The following is a 13,634-nucleotide window of genomic DNA, read 5'->3' as shown; positions in this document are numbered from 1 at the left end:
TTTTCCAACCCCCACCCATGCCCGTCCGTTCCCTACCACCCCCTCTCCTTTCCCTACCCCGCACCACCCACTCTCCTTACCTTATCCCCCACCCACCCCCTCTCCTTACCCTATCCCCCACCCACCCAGACCCTCTCCTTTCCCTACCCCCCACCCTCCTACCCCCTCTTCCCCTAACCAAAACCCTCCCACCCCCTCTTCCCCTAACCCCCCCTCCCACCCCCCTTCCCCTAACCCCCCACCCTCCCACCCCCTCTTCCCCTAACCCCCCACCCACCCCTCTCCTTTCCCTACCCCACACCCACCCATCTCCTCCTTTCCCTACCCCCACCCACCCCCTCCTTTTCCTACCCCCTTCCCACCCACCCCATTTTCCTAACCCCCAACCACCCACCCCCCTTCCGTTCCCCCACCCCCTCCTTTCCCTACACCCCCCACCAACCCCCTCTCCTTTCCCTACCCCCCCACCCGCCCACCCCCTCTCCTTTCCCTACCCCCCCACCCGCCCACCCCCTCTCCTTTCCCTACCCCCCCACCCGCCCACCCCCTCTCCTTTCCCTACCCCCCCACCCGCCCACCCCCTCTCCTTTCCCTACCCCCCCACCCGCCCACCCCCTCTCCTTTACATACCCCCCACCCGCCCACCCCCTCTCCTTTCCCTACCCCCCACCCGCCCACCCCCTCTCCTTTCCCTACCCCCCACCCACCCACCCCCTCTCCTTTCCCTACCCCCCACCCGCCCACCCCCTCTCCTTTCCCTACCCCCCACCCGCCCACCCCTTCTCCTTTCCCTACCCCCACCCGCCCACCCCCTCTCCTTTCCCTACCCCCACCCGCCCACCCCCTCTCCTTTCCCTACCCCCCACCCGCCCACCCCCTCTCCTTTCCCTACCCCCCACCCGCCCACCCCCTCTCCTTTCCCTACCCCCACCTCCCCACCCCCCTCGTTTCCCTATCCCTCACCCACTCACCCCCCTCGTTTCCCTACCCCCACCACGCACCCCTTCTTTCCTGTACCCCCACCCACCACCTTTTCCTACCCCGACCCATGGCCCTCCTTTCCCTACCCCCACCAACCCACTCCCCTCCTGTCACTACCCCCTCCTTTCCCTACCCCCTCCTTTCCCTATCCCCCGCCCGCCCACCCCCTCGCCTTTCCATATCCCCCTCCCGTCCACCCCATCTTCTTTCCCTATCCCCCGCCTGCCCACCCCCTCTCCTTTCACTACCCCACACCCACCCACCCCCTCTCCTTTCCCTACCACCACCCACCCGCCCTCCTTTCCCTACCCCCACTCACCAACCCCCTTCTGTCCCTACCCCCTCCTTTCCCCACCCCCACCCCCACCCCCTGACCCCCCTCTTTACCCACCCCCTGCTTTCCCCCCCACCCACTTACCCCCCTCCTTTCCCTCCCTACACCCACCCACCAACCTGCTTTCCCCAGCCCCCACCCACCCCGTCCTTTCGCTACCCCCACCCACCCCAAAACCTTTTCTAAGCCCCCACCCTTCCCTATCACCCACCCACCCCCTCTCCTTTCCCTACACCCCCCACCGACACCCTCTCATTTCCCTACCCCCCACCCAACCCCTCTCCTTTCCCTATCCCCCACCGACCCAGCCCCTCTCCTGTCCCTACCCCCACCCACCCACACCCTCTCCTTTCTATACCCCCCACCCCTCTCTTTTCCCTACCCCCCCACCCACCCAGCCCTCTCCTTTCTCTACCCCCCACCCACCCACCCCACCCCTCTCTTTTCCCTACCCCACACCCACCCACCCTCTCCTTTCCCTACCCCCAACCACCCACCCCCCACCTTTCCATAGCCCCCACCCACCCATTCCCCTCCATTACCTACCCCCACCACCCAACCTCTCATATCCCTACACCCACCCACCCCCTCCTTTCCCTGTAACCCCACCCACCCCCTTCTTTCCCTGTAACTCCACCCACCCACCCCCTCCTTTCCTGATCCCCCACCCTCCCACCCCCCTCCTTTCCCTACCCCCTTCCTTTCTGGACCCCCACCCACCCCCCTCCTTTCCCTACCACCACCACACACCCTCCTTTCCCTACCCCCTCCTTTCCCTAGCCCCCAACCACCCACCCCCTCCTTTCCCTAGCCCCCACCCACCCATCCCCCCACCACCCTCATATCCCTACACCCACCCCCTCCGTTCCCTACCACCCGCCAACCCTCCTCCTTTCCCTACCCTGGCCGCCCACCACCTTTCCCTACACCCAGCCACCTCCTTTCCCTGTAACCCCCTCCATTCCCTACCTCCAATTCCGGCCACCCACACTCCTGGCCGAACACCCTCCTTTTCCCAACCCCACCCAGTCATCCCCCTCCTTTCCGAACCCCCAACGCACCCAACCCCTCCTTTCCCTACCCCCCACCCACCCTCCTTACCCTATCCCCCAACCACCGAGCCCCTCTCCTTTCCCTCACAAGGACCCACCCACCCCCTTTCCTTTCCCTACCCCCACCCACCCACCCCCTTTCCTTTCCCTACCCCCACCCACCCACCCCCTCTCCTTTCCCTACCCCCACCCACCCACCCCCTCTCCTTTCCCTACCCCCACCCAGCCCCTCTCCTTTCCCTACCAACCCCACCCACCCACCCCTCTCATTTCCCTATCCCCCACCCACCACCCCCTCCTTTCCCTGCCCCCTTCTTTCCCTACCCTGCCCAGCCACCTCCTTTCCCTACACCCACCCACTCCCTCCTTTTCCTGTACCCCCCTAAACCCACCCCCTTCTGTCCCTACCCCCTCCTTTCCCCACCCCCCACCCATTCACACTCCCTCCTTTACCCAACCCCTGCTTTCCCCACCCCTGCCCACTCACCCCCCTCCTTTCCCTCCCTACACCCATCCACCCCCCTCCTTTCCCTCCCTACACCCATCCACCCCCTGCTTTCCCGAGCCCCCACCCACCCCGTCCTTTCACTACCTACCACCCACCCCACACCCTTCCCTACCACCCACCCTTCTCTACCACACACCCACCCCCTCCATTCCCTATCCCCACCTTTCCCTACAAACCCCAACCACCCACCCCACTCCATTCCCTACCCCCGCCCATCCCCCCTCCTTTCCCGACAGCCACCCACCCCCCTCCTTTTCCAACCCTTACCCACCCCCACCTTTTCCAAACCCCACCCAGCCCCTCTCCTTTCCCTACCTCTCCCCACCCAGCCCCTCTCCTTTCCCTACACCCCCACCCACCCCCTGTCCTTACCCTACCCCCCACCCACCCACCCCCTCTCCTTACCCTATCCCCCACCCACCCACTCTCCTTAACCCACCCACCCCCTCCTTTCCCTACCCGAATGCACCCACCCACCCCCTCCTTTCCCTACCCCCACCCATCCCCTCCTTTCCCTACCCCCACCCACCCTCTCCTTTTCCCACCCCCTTCCCACCCACCCCTTTCCCTAACCCCCACCCTCTCCTTTCCCTACCCCCCACCCGCCCCCTCTCCTTTCCCTACCCCCATCCGCCCCCTCTCCTTTCCCTACCACCACCCATCCGCCCCCACTTCTTTCCCTACCCCCACCCCCACTTCTTTCCCTACCCCCACCCACCCCTCTCCTGTCCCTACTCACCACCCACCCACCCTTCTCCATTCCCTAAACTCTCCATTCCCTAAACCATCTCCTTTCCCTACCCCCTACATTCCCTAGCCCCTAACCCCCCACCCACCCACCCCCTCTCCTTTCCTTGTCCCTACCCCCTCCTTTCCCCACCCCCCACCCACTCACCCCTTCCTTTACCCACCCCCTGCTTTACCCACCCCCGCCCACTCACCCCCTCCTTTCCCTCTCTACACCCACCCACCCACCCTGCTTTCCCCAGGCCCCACCCACCCAGTCTTTTCACTACCCCCCACCCACCCCACACATTTCCATAGCCCCCACCCTTTCCTAGCCCCCACCCTTCCTTAACACCCACCCACCCCTTCTTTCCCTACTTCCCACCGTTCCCTACAAACCCAATCACCCACCCCCCTCCTTTCCCTACAACCACCCACCCTCTCCATTTCCTACCCTTACCCACCCCCTCTCCTTTCCCTACCCCCCACCCACCCACCCCTCTCCTTTCCCTACCCCACACCCACCCACCATCTCCTTTCCCTACCCCCACCCACCTACCCTCCTCTCCCTACCCACCTCCTTTCCCTACGCCCACCCATTCCCTCCTTTCCCTGTACCCCACACCTTTCCCTGTACCCCCTCCACCCACCCCCCTTCTGATCCTACCCCCTGCTTTCACCACCCCTGCCCACTCACCCCCCCTCCTTTCCCTCCCTACACCCAACCACCCCCCTGCTTTCCTGAGCCCCCACCCACCCCGTCCTTTCACTACCTAACACCCACCCAGCCCACACCTTTCCCTAGCCCCCACCCTTCCCTACCACACACCACCCCCTCCTTTCCCTACCCCCACCTTTCCCTACAAAACCCAACCACCCACCCCCCTCCATTCCCTACCCCCGCCCATCCCCCCTCCTTTCCCTACAGCCACCCACCCCCTCCTTTTCCTACCCTTACCCACCCCCCACCTTTTCCAACCCCCACCCATGCCCGTCCGTTCCCTACCACCCCCTCTCCTTTCCCTATCCCGCACCACCCACTCTCCTTACCCTATCCCCCACCCACCCCCTCTCCTTACCCTATCCCCCACCCACCCAGATCCTCTCCTTTCCCTACCCCCCACCCTCCTACCCCCTCTTCCCCTAACCCCCTCCCTCCCACCCCGTCTTCCCCTAACCCCCCTCCCACCCCCCTTCCCCTAACCCCTCACCCTCCCACCCCCTCTTCCCCTAACCCCCCACCCACCCCTCTCCTTTCCCTACCCCACACCCACCCATCTCCTCCTTTCCCTACCCCCACCCACCCCCTCCTTTTCCTACCCCCTTCCCACCCACCCCCTTTTCCTAACCCCCAACCACCCACCCCCTTCCGTTCCCCCACCCCCTCCTTTCCCTACACCCCCCACCAACCCCTTCTCCTTTCCTTACCCCCCCACCCACCCACCCCCTTCTCCTTTCCCTACCCCCCCACCCACCCACCCCCTCTCCTTTCCCTACCCCCCCCACCCACCCACCCCCTCTCCTTTCCCTATACCCCTCTCTTTTCCCTACCCCCCCACCCACCCGCCCCTCTCCTTTCCATACCCCCCCATCCACCCACCCCACCCCTCTCTTTTCCCTACCCCCACTCACCCCCATCCTTTTCCTACCCCCTTCCTACCCACCCCCTTTCCCTAACCCACAACCACCCACCCCTTCTGTTCCCTCACCCCCTTGTTTCCCTACCCCCCACCAACCCCCTCTCCTTTCCTATAACCCCCACCCACACCCTCTCCTTTCCCTACCACCCGCCCACCCACCCAACCCTCTTCTTTCCCTACCCCCCACCCCCAGCCCCTCTTCTTTCCCTACCCCCCACCGACCCCCTCTTCTTTCCCTACCCCCCACCCACCCCCTCCTTTCCCTACCCCACACCCACCCACCATCTCCTTTCCCTACCCCCACCCACCTACCCTCCTCTCCCTACCCACCTCCTTTCCCTACGCCCACCCATTCCCTCCTTTCCCTGTACCCCCCTCCTTTCCCTGTACCCCACACCTTTCCCTGTACCCCCCTCCACCCAACCCCCTTCTGATCCTACCCCCTGCTTTCACCACCCCTGCCACTCACCCCCCTCCTTTCCCTCCCTACACCCAACCACCCCCCTGCTTTCCTGAGCCCCCACCCACCCCGTCCTTTCACTACCTAACACCCACCCAGCCCACACCTTTCCCTAGCCCCCACCCTTCCCTACCACACACCACCCCCTCCTTTCCCTACCCCCACCTTTCCCTACAAAACCCAACCACCCACCCCCCTCCATTCCCTACCCCCGCCCATCCCCCCTCCTTTCCCTACAGCCACCCACCCCCTCCTTTTCCTACCCTTACCCACCCCCCACCTTTTCCAACCCCCACCCATGCCCGTCCGTTCCCTACCACCCCCTCTCCTTTCCCTACCCCGCACCACCCACTCTCCTTACCCTATCCCCCACCCACCCCCTCTCCTTACCCTATCCCCCACCCACCCAGATCCTCTCCTTTCCCTACCCCCCAACCTCCCACCCCCTCTTCCCCTAACCCCCTCCCTCCCACCCCGTCTTCCCCTAACCCCCCCTCTCACCCCCCTTCCCCTAACCCCCGACCCTCCCACCCCCTCTTCCCCTAACCCCCCACCCACCCCTCTCCTTTCCCTACCCCACACCCACCCATCTCCTCCTTTCCCTACCCCCACCCACCCCCTCCTTTTCCTACCCCCTTCCCACCCACCCCCTTTTCCTAACCCCCAACCACCCACCCCCCTTCCGTTCCCCCACCCCCTCCTTTCCCTACACCCCCCACCAACTCCCTCTCCTTTCCTTACCCCCCCACCCACCCACCCCCTTCTCCTTTCCCTACCCCCCCACCCACCCACCCCCTCTCCTTTCCCTACCCACCCACCCACCCACCCCTCTCTTTTCCCTACCCCCCCACCCACCCACCCCTCTCCTTTCCCTACCCCCCCCATCCACCCAGCCCACCCCTCTCTTTTCCCTACCCCCCACTCACCCCCATCCTTTTCCTACCCCCTTCCTACCCACCCCCTTTCCCTAACCCACAACCACCCACCCCTTCTGTTCCCTCACCCCCTTGTTTCCCTACCCCCCACCAACCCCCTCTCCTTTCCTATAACCCCCACCCACACCCTCTCCTTTCCCTACCACCCGCCCACCCACCCAACCCCTCTTCTTTCCCTACCCCCCACCCCAGCCCCTCTTCTTTCCCTACCCCCCACCGACCCCCTCTTCTTTCCCTACCCCCCACCCACCCCCTCCTTTCCCTACCCCACACCCACCCACCATCTCCTTTCCCTACCCCCTCATTTCCCTAACCCCAACCACAAACCCCCTCCTTTAACTAGCACCACCCACCCAGCCCCTCTCTTTACCCTGGCCCCCACCCACCCACCCCCTCTTTACCCTACCCCCCGACCCACCCACCCACCCCCTCTTTACCCTACCGCCCCACCCACCCCCTCTCCTTTTGCTACCACCCAACCACCCACCCCCTCCTTTCCCTAGCCCCCTCCTTTCCCTATCCCCCCCACCCATCCACCCCCCTCCTTTCCCTATCCCCCCACCCATCCACCCCCCTCTTTTCCCTATCCCCCCACCCACCCTACTCCTTTCCCTATCCCCCACCCACCCCTCTCCTTTCCCTATCCCCCACCCACCCCTCTCCTTTCCCAATCACCCACCCACCCCTCTCCTTTCCCAATCACCCACCCACCCACCCTCTCCTTTCCCAATCACCCACCCACCCACCCCCCATCTTTACCTACCCTACCAACCCACCTCCTTTCCCTACACCCACCCACTCCATACTTTCCCTGTACCTCCCTCCACCCACCCCCCTTCTGTCCCTACCCCCTCTTTCCCCACCCCATCCACTCACCCCCCTCCTTTACCCACCCCCTGCTTTCCCCAACCCCGCCCACTCACCGCCTCCTGTCCCTCCCTACACACACCCACTCCCCTGCTTTCCCCAGGCCTCACCCACCCCGTCCTTTCACTACCGCCACCCACCCACCCCATACCTTTCCCTAGCCCCCACCCTTCCCTAGCCCCCACCCTTCCCTACCACCCACCCCCTTCTTTCCTTACCCCCACCTTTCCCTACAAACCCCAACCAACCACCCTCTCAATTCCCTAACCCCGCCCATCCCCCTCCTTTCCCTACGTAAGGGATACTGGTCTAATTTTCATCAGAGTGCTTTTGATAACCAGAATTGAGATGGATATCTGTTTGTGGACTTTAAGGCACTCACACCTTAAACCGATGCATAGCCAAGCTTGTGGCCTCTTTGCTGGGCACTGCAGGAACCTCCCGACATCCTCCTTCTTGTCCCCATGACTGAAGCTCAGGAACAGCGAGATCTGCAGGAAGTGCTGTAAGTCTAGAAATGACCCTAACCAAGTATAGAAGGTATATTATGTTGGCCGAAAACCAATCGCATCTTATGCCCTACATCGCCAACAGAGAATCGTCAGTATAACCATAGGACGTCCATTTTGTGTAACATTCACCATGTGCTTTATCTTCCTTTCTATTAAACACTGTGCAACATTTATTTTATTCTGAAAGCTCATACACGGTGCAAGGCCACAGTCTACATGTTGAGAGATCGGCCCAGACAGAAATGCCAAACAGTACAGAAATACATTGTTTTCCTCCCTCAGAGGTCCTTGAAGGCGGGTAGAGAGGCATTTAATCAGCGGCCCAGGTGCCGACTGGTCTTGCTAAAACTGAAGAAACAGGGCGTTAAATATGAATTATACTTTTCTAACGGCCCCTCTTTTGAGGCTCTTCTTAGATCAGGCTGACCTCTAGTTCACGAATAGAAACCAGTAGATAACACACGCTGGAATGTGTCTCTCCCACAAACACAGTATCCTTGCTGAACAAGTGCTTTATGTTCTCCATAACAAAGAACTATGTCTACAAACTGCAACTGTTGCTGAAACAAATATAATAGGTATAGTAAGAAGCTTGTCATAATGTGTCATATTTGTCATAATTGTCAATTACTGAACCCTAGCTCGAGAAGATACATTATGGGCGGTTTTGATGTGTCACAAAAAAGATTGTATGATTGCATGTTTATATATATGATACTGTTGTATAATGTTCTCTCTCTTGCGTCTCACAAGGTCTGGGTGACACACGTTGCGAGACGTTAGACCCAGTCGGCCGACTGAGCATATGCTTTCTTTGCAATAAACCCTAGTACTTGGAAATCAAACCTTGTGTCTGTCGTATCTGGTGATTATGCCTTGTTTCCATATACGGAGGGTCTTCAGGGCCTAGCAAAAAATGGCGCCCGAATAGGGACCCTCCCCCTTTTGCTCCATCGTATTTGTATTTTTGTTGTATTTATTTTATTTGTAGAGCGCTCCCGGCCCTGAGGCAGCTGGGCGCATATCTTACAGCTACTAAAGCTCTTAAGACAGTACAGTTACACAAGATTATTCAGTTACAACAATAATAGGCAGGACACAGTATTGAAGTGCAAACCAGTACCAAGGGCGTAACCGCGGCCATGCTAGTGAGAGCCATAAGGAAACTGGCAGTCAAGTTCATGCAGCCAGAGTGTAGATTTTCTTTTGAAGATATGGAAGGAAGGTTCTGATCTAATGGGCATCGGAAGCATATTCCAGAGCTTAGCCGCCTGGACAGGAAAGCTAGATCCACCTGAATTCTGCAGCTTGAATCTGGGAATGGACATAGTGTGGGCTTGGCCGATCTCATGGGCCTTGATGAGGTGTGTGGCCGGAGTCTGTTGGAGAGGAAACTGGGGCGAGGTTGGCTCTTGCTTTATGTGTTAAGGCTAGAGTTTTGAGGGCGATTCTGTGTTTGACAGATAGCCAGTTAAGGTTGCGTCTTGTGTCGGATATGTGTGACTTCTTTGGGATGTTAATGGCAGCCCTGTTAGCGCTATTCAGTGTCACTTGTAGTTTGTTCATGTTTCTGAGGCTAGTCCCTAGGAAGAGCGAGTTACAATAGTCGATTTTGGACATAACTAACGTTCTGGCCAGGGTGATGAAGTTAGGTGTCGTAAGGAAAGGCCTGCAAGCAGTAATTAGCTTACAAGTGTAGGCAGATGCTGCAACCACAGCGTTGGTTTGTCTGGTGAAGGATGGAGTGTCATCTAGGTAAATACCGAGAGTTTTAGTGTTATTAGAGGCCGTGATGGTGTCACCGTCAATAATGAAGGATTTGAATGAAGGGCCTAGTTTGTTCAGTCTGGAGTGGGAGCCAAGTATTAGTATCTCAGTTTTCTCGTCATTTAAACAGAGTCCATGTTGCGCCACCCAGGCTTGGATTACTGAGCAGATTCCGTTGAGGACTTTAGTGTCTTCATAGTGGTTTCCTGAGATAGGGATCGGTATCTGGGTGTCATCAGCATAGTTAGTATATGAGACACCCAAGTAATCAAGAACATTGAATAGAGGCTAAGTAAAGACATTATAGAGTGTAGGGGAGACGCAAGATCCTTGGGGGACCCCACAGAGTACAGGGGATGGTTCGGCAGAGGCTGAGGGTGAGAAAACTCTCATGGTTCTGTTAGCAAGGAAAGACCTAATCCAAGAGGTAAAGGAGTCAGAGAAGTGAGCGGCTGTTTGTAGGTGTTGGCACAGTATTTGATGGTTGACAAGATCAAAGGCCGCCGATAGGTCGAGTAGTAGTAGGAGTGCTAATTTACCTTTGTCTTTTATATCTTGTATTTGGGTTACAAGGTCAATCAAGGCCGTTTCTGTACCATGTCTAGGGCGGAAGCCAAATTGCCTAAGGCCCAGGAGATTATTAGTTGCTAGATATGCTTGAATCTGTAAGTAAGCGGCGCGGTCCAATAGTTTTAGCAGAAAAGGCACTGTCGTAATAGGTCTATAATTAGAAGGGTTACTAGGGTCGAGTGAGGGTTTTTTGAGAATTGGAATGACCCAGGCATCTTTTAAGTTATCAGGTACCGTACCTATTTTAAAAGAGGCATTGATAAGGCTAGTGATGAAAAGGGCCAGGTCATGCGCCGCCGCTTTAATGATTAGAGCGGGGCAGGAGTCACCTTGACAATTGGAAGGTTTTAGTTTCCTGATGATGTTTACCACTTCCCAGGTCTAGTGGTGAGAAGCTAAATGGTTTAATTGATGGGTCAGGAACGGTATTGTTAGTGGTGGATATCTTATGATCAGGGTCGGTCAGCAAGAGTTGGTTTTTTTGGTTGATTTTGGTTTGGATCATCAATATTTTGTCTACTAGAGCCTTCTGGATGTTTGTACACCACGCAGCATCTGTGATACAATTGTCAATAGGGGCGATGGGAGATTCAAGTTGAATCGTGTACGTTGAATTTGAAGAAACCGGGATCGAAAGGTGTTTGGGGCAACCCTGTGAAAGTGATGAGTGACTCCTTTGCAGATCTGTACATAGCCGATCCCTGATCGACGAGCAGCATCCAGAGAGCATCGAGGCGAGGGTCCCAAAACGAGGCAGACTGAGCCAGATACGCAGTCACGACGATTCTTGGTTGCGTCTGTTTACAGACGAATTGCGTTTTAAGAGACAAACTGATTGATCAGGTGAGTCGTGCCCCGATTCTTAACAGCCCTGATATTGATTGAGTGTTGCTCTTGCAAGATCAAACGCCCAGGGTAAGGTACGAATAAGATCAATATGCCTGGGTATTAGGGAGAATTCTCATTCTATGGCTAATTTCTCTTACCTATAGAATCCCCCAGCAGCTTTGCTGGATTTGAAGGGTTTGTTTCTTTTTACCTGCTAAGAATGAGACTCTTTTTCCCACTCTTAGGCATTTTTGCTATGTGTGTTCTAGGCTATTTTTGTGTTTAATGTCTATGGGATTTTCTCACCCCCATAGGAACCATCTTTATTCACATGTGTTACACAGCACCCTCTGTGCAGTGACACAGGGGTGTCGTAGCAACCCCCAAACATAGACTCCATACCCTGGGACTGACTTCTGTCTCCCAGGGCATGTAAAATCCCCATTGACTTCACTAGTCAATTCTTATGAACTCAACCAGTACAACCCATTTTACCATGGAGGTACTGGAAAGGGTTAATAGTTTTTCCCTTAGGTTCATTTTCGAGGGTGTACTGTAAAGTCCCTCTCTAAAGTTTCTGGTTGGTGGCAGTAGTTACTACCATAAATATTCGACCGAGAATATTTTCCTATGGGATTTTCCCATTTGTTCGAGGCTACCACTTTTTCTGACAGCCTCTAACATACCGCCGGTCTATTTTATTATTAACTTTACTCCGGTAGGTTTTAATTGCCAGAACTTTAATATAAATTCTTTCTCGTGTCTTACTCTAAACTCCTAACCCAGGTCGGGGATCCTTTGTTGGTCGTTTTGGCGGGCTTATACCGAGAAGCCCTCCTTTTGGCGCCACTGAGTCTGGGGTGTGTCCATTGTGTGGGAGGGGGAGTAGTACCCCTGGACAGGGCTGCCTCCACAACCCATGTCACACTCTGTCCTGATAGGCTGGAGAGTCTCCCGCCAAGATGACCACTCTACTGTGTGAGTGACAGCTAGGCTGTATGAATGGGGTTCTTTTTGCATAAAAGCAGGGTCCTGAGGACTGGAAGAGCAAGACGTCGCCACTGGAACTACGGAACCGAAGGGGAGAGAAACCACAGACATCTTCAGCACCACCGGTGAAGCCCTGCTGCAGCGTCTCATCACTTTTCTTCCACACGACAAGAGGAGATCTTCTTCGCAAGAGCCTCCTTCCCTTGAGCTGGTGGGACCAACCAATTCGCCAATCGCTTCCTCGGACCTGCCTTGGTCGAATCGCCAGGCAGCTATCCACCCGGGCCGCGATTTAAAGGAGCGTACCATCTTTTCGTTTGGCAGCACCACGGCTGGTTTCATCCCTGGGTAGTGAGGTAACTCGGACCTTCCTCCACGTCGAGATCCTCTCTTCCCCTGCTGGATCCCCCGAACTGCAGGAACTACCAGGAACAACCGCCACCGCAGGAGCCACTTCTTCATTTAAAGGTACTTTGTTCCGCCAGGCCTCCCTTCCTGCATGGTAGCCCTAAAGGTGTTTTAAATCCTTTATCTACCTGTTGGGTTGGCCGCCCTTTTGTCTAACATTGTCTTTCACCTTGCATCTACCTTTTCAATATTCGTTAAACAAAGACTTGACTGCAGCTACAAGAACATTTTTGCTCCTAAGCTCTTGGTCCTGTACCACTGACTCGGGCTCAGGCCTATTGACTCTGGCTGATTTGTTAGATCTGCTCTCACTAGATTGATTCTCAATGAGAAATGTGTTGATGCACCTGTCACGACCCTCAGCCCTGATCCCCACTGGCAAGCCCATTGGCCAGGTGGAATCAGGACTCGGATCATTAATAAGGCCGGGCATCCACTTTTCAGGCCCTCTTCGGGCCAGGCTCATCAGTTAGGAAAGGCATCTGCTTAAGGGACTACTTTATTTAGGCTTTCAGCCAACATGGAGGCATCCACATAGCTGGGTTCCTAGAACCAAGCTATGCGGTCTAGTGTTTTGGGTGTGGTGGCCTGGGGACTACTTTACCTGGACTACTTTACAGTGGCTATTTAAACCACACCCGAATAAGACCACACACTTTGCGTTACTTTGCTTCTAGCAACGTGACGCTCACTGTGTCCAGCTTTCTCTCGAACCTGGCGAATTCCAGACCTGCAGAAAACAAAGAACATTGTTAGCAGCAGAATCTTACCTGCAATCTTCATCTTTCTCTGCTCGCAGCTCCTGGGCAGCTCTGTTGGAGGAGAAAAGGAGAAAAACATCATTAACGGGGGTACCAGAGACATTACAACCATAAAAGCGCTTAAAGACTTACCTGGCTGGTTGCTTTTCAACCGGCACTGCTCCGGAAACTCCATCTGCGCTGGGTACTCTCCGTGACCTATGAAAAGAGAAAAGCACAGGTCAGTGAGGACAAGGCATCGCCGTGCTACGCAAAGCGCCTCCTCACCGCATCATAGCGCTATAGCGTGCCATCA

The sequence above is a fragment of the Ambystoma mexicanum genome, chromosome 4q, assembly GCF_040938575.1.
Source record: "Ambystoma mexicanum isolate Mex_15411 chromosome 4q, UKY_AmexF1_1, whole genome shotgun sequence".
In the NCBI taxonomy this organism is placed as follows: domain Eukaryota; kingdom Metazoa; phylum Chordata; class Amphibia; order Caudata; family Ambystomatidae; genus Ambystoma; species Ambystoma mexicanum.
Note: the sequence above shows the minus strand (reverse complement) of the source record.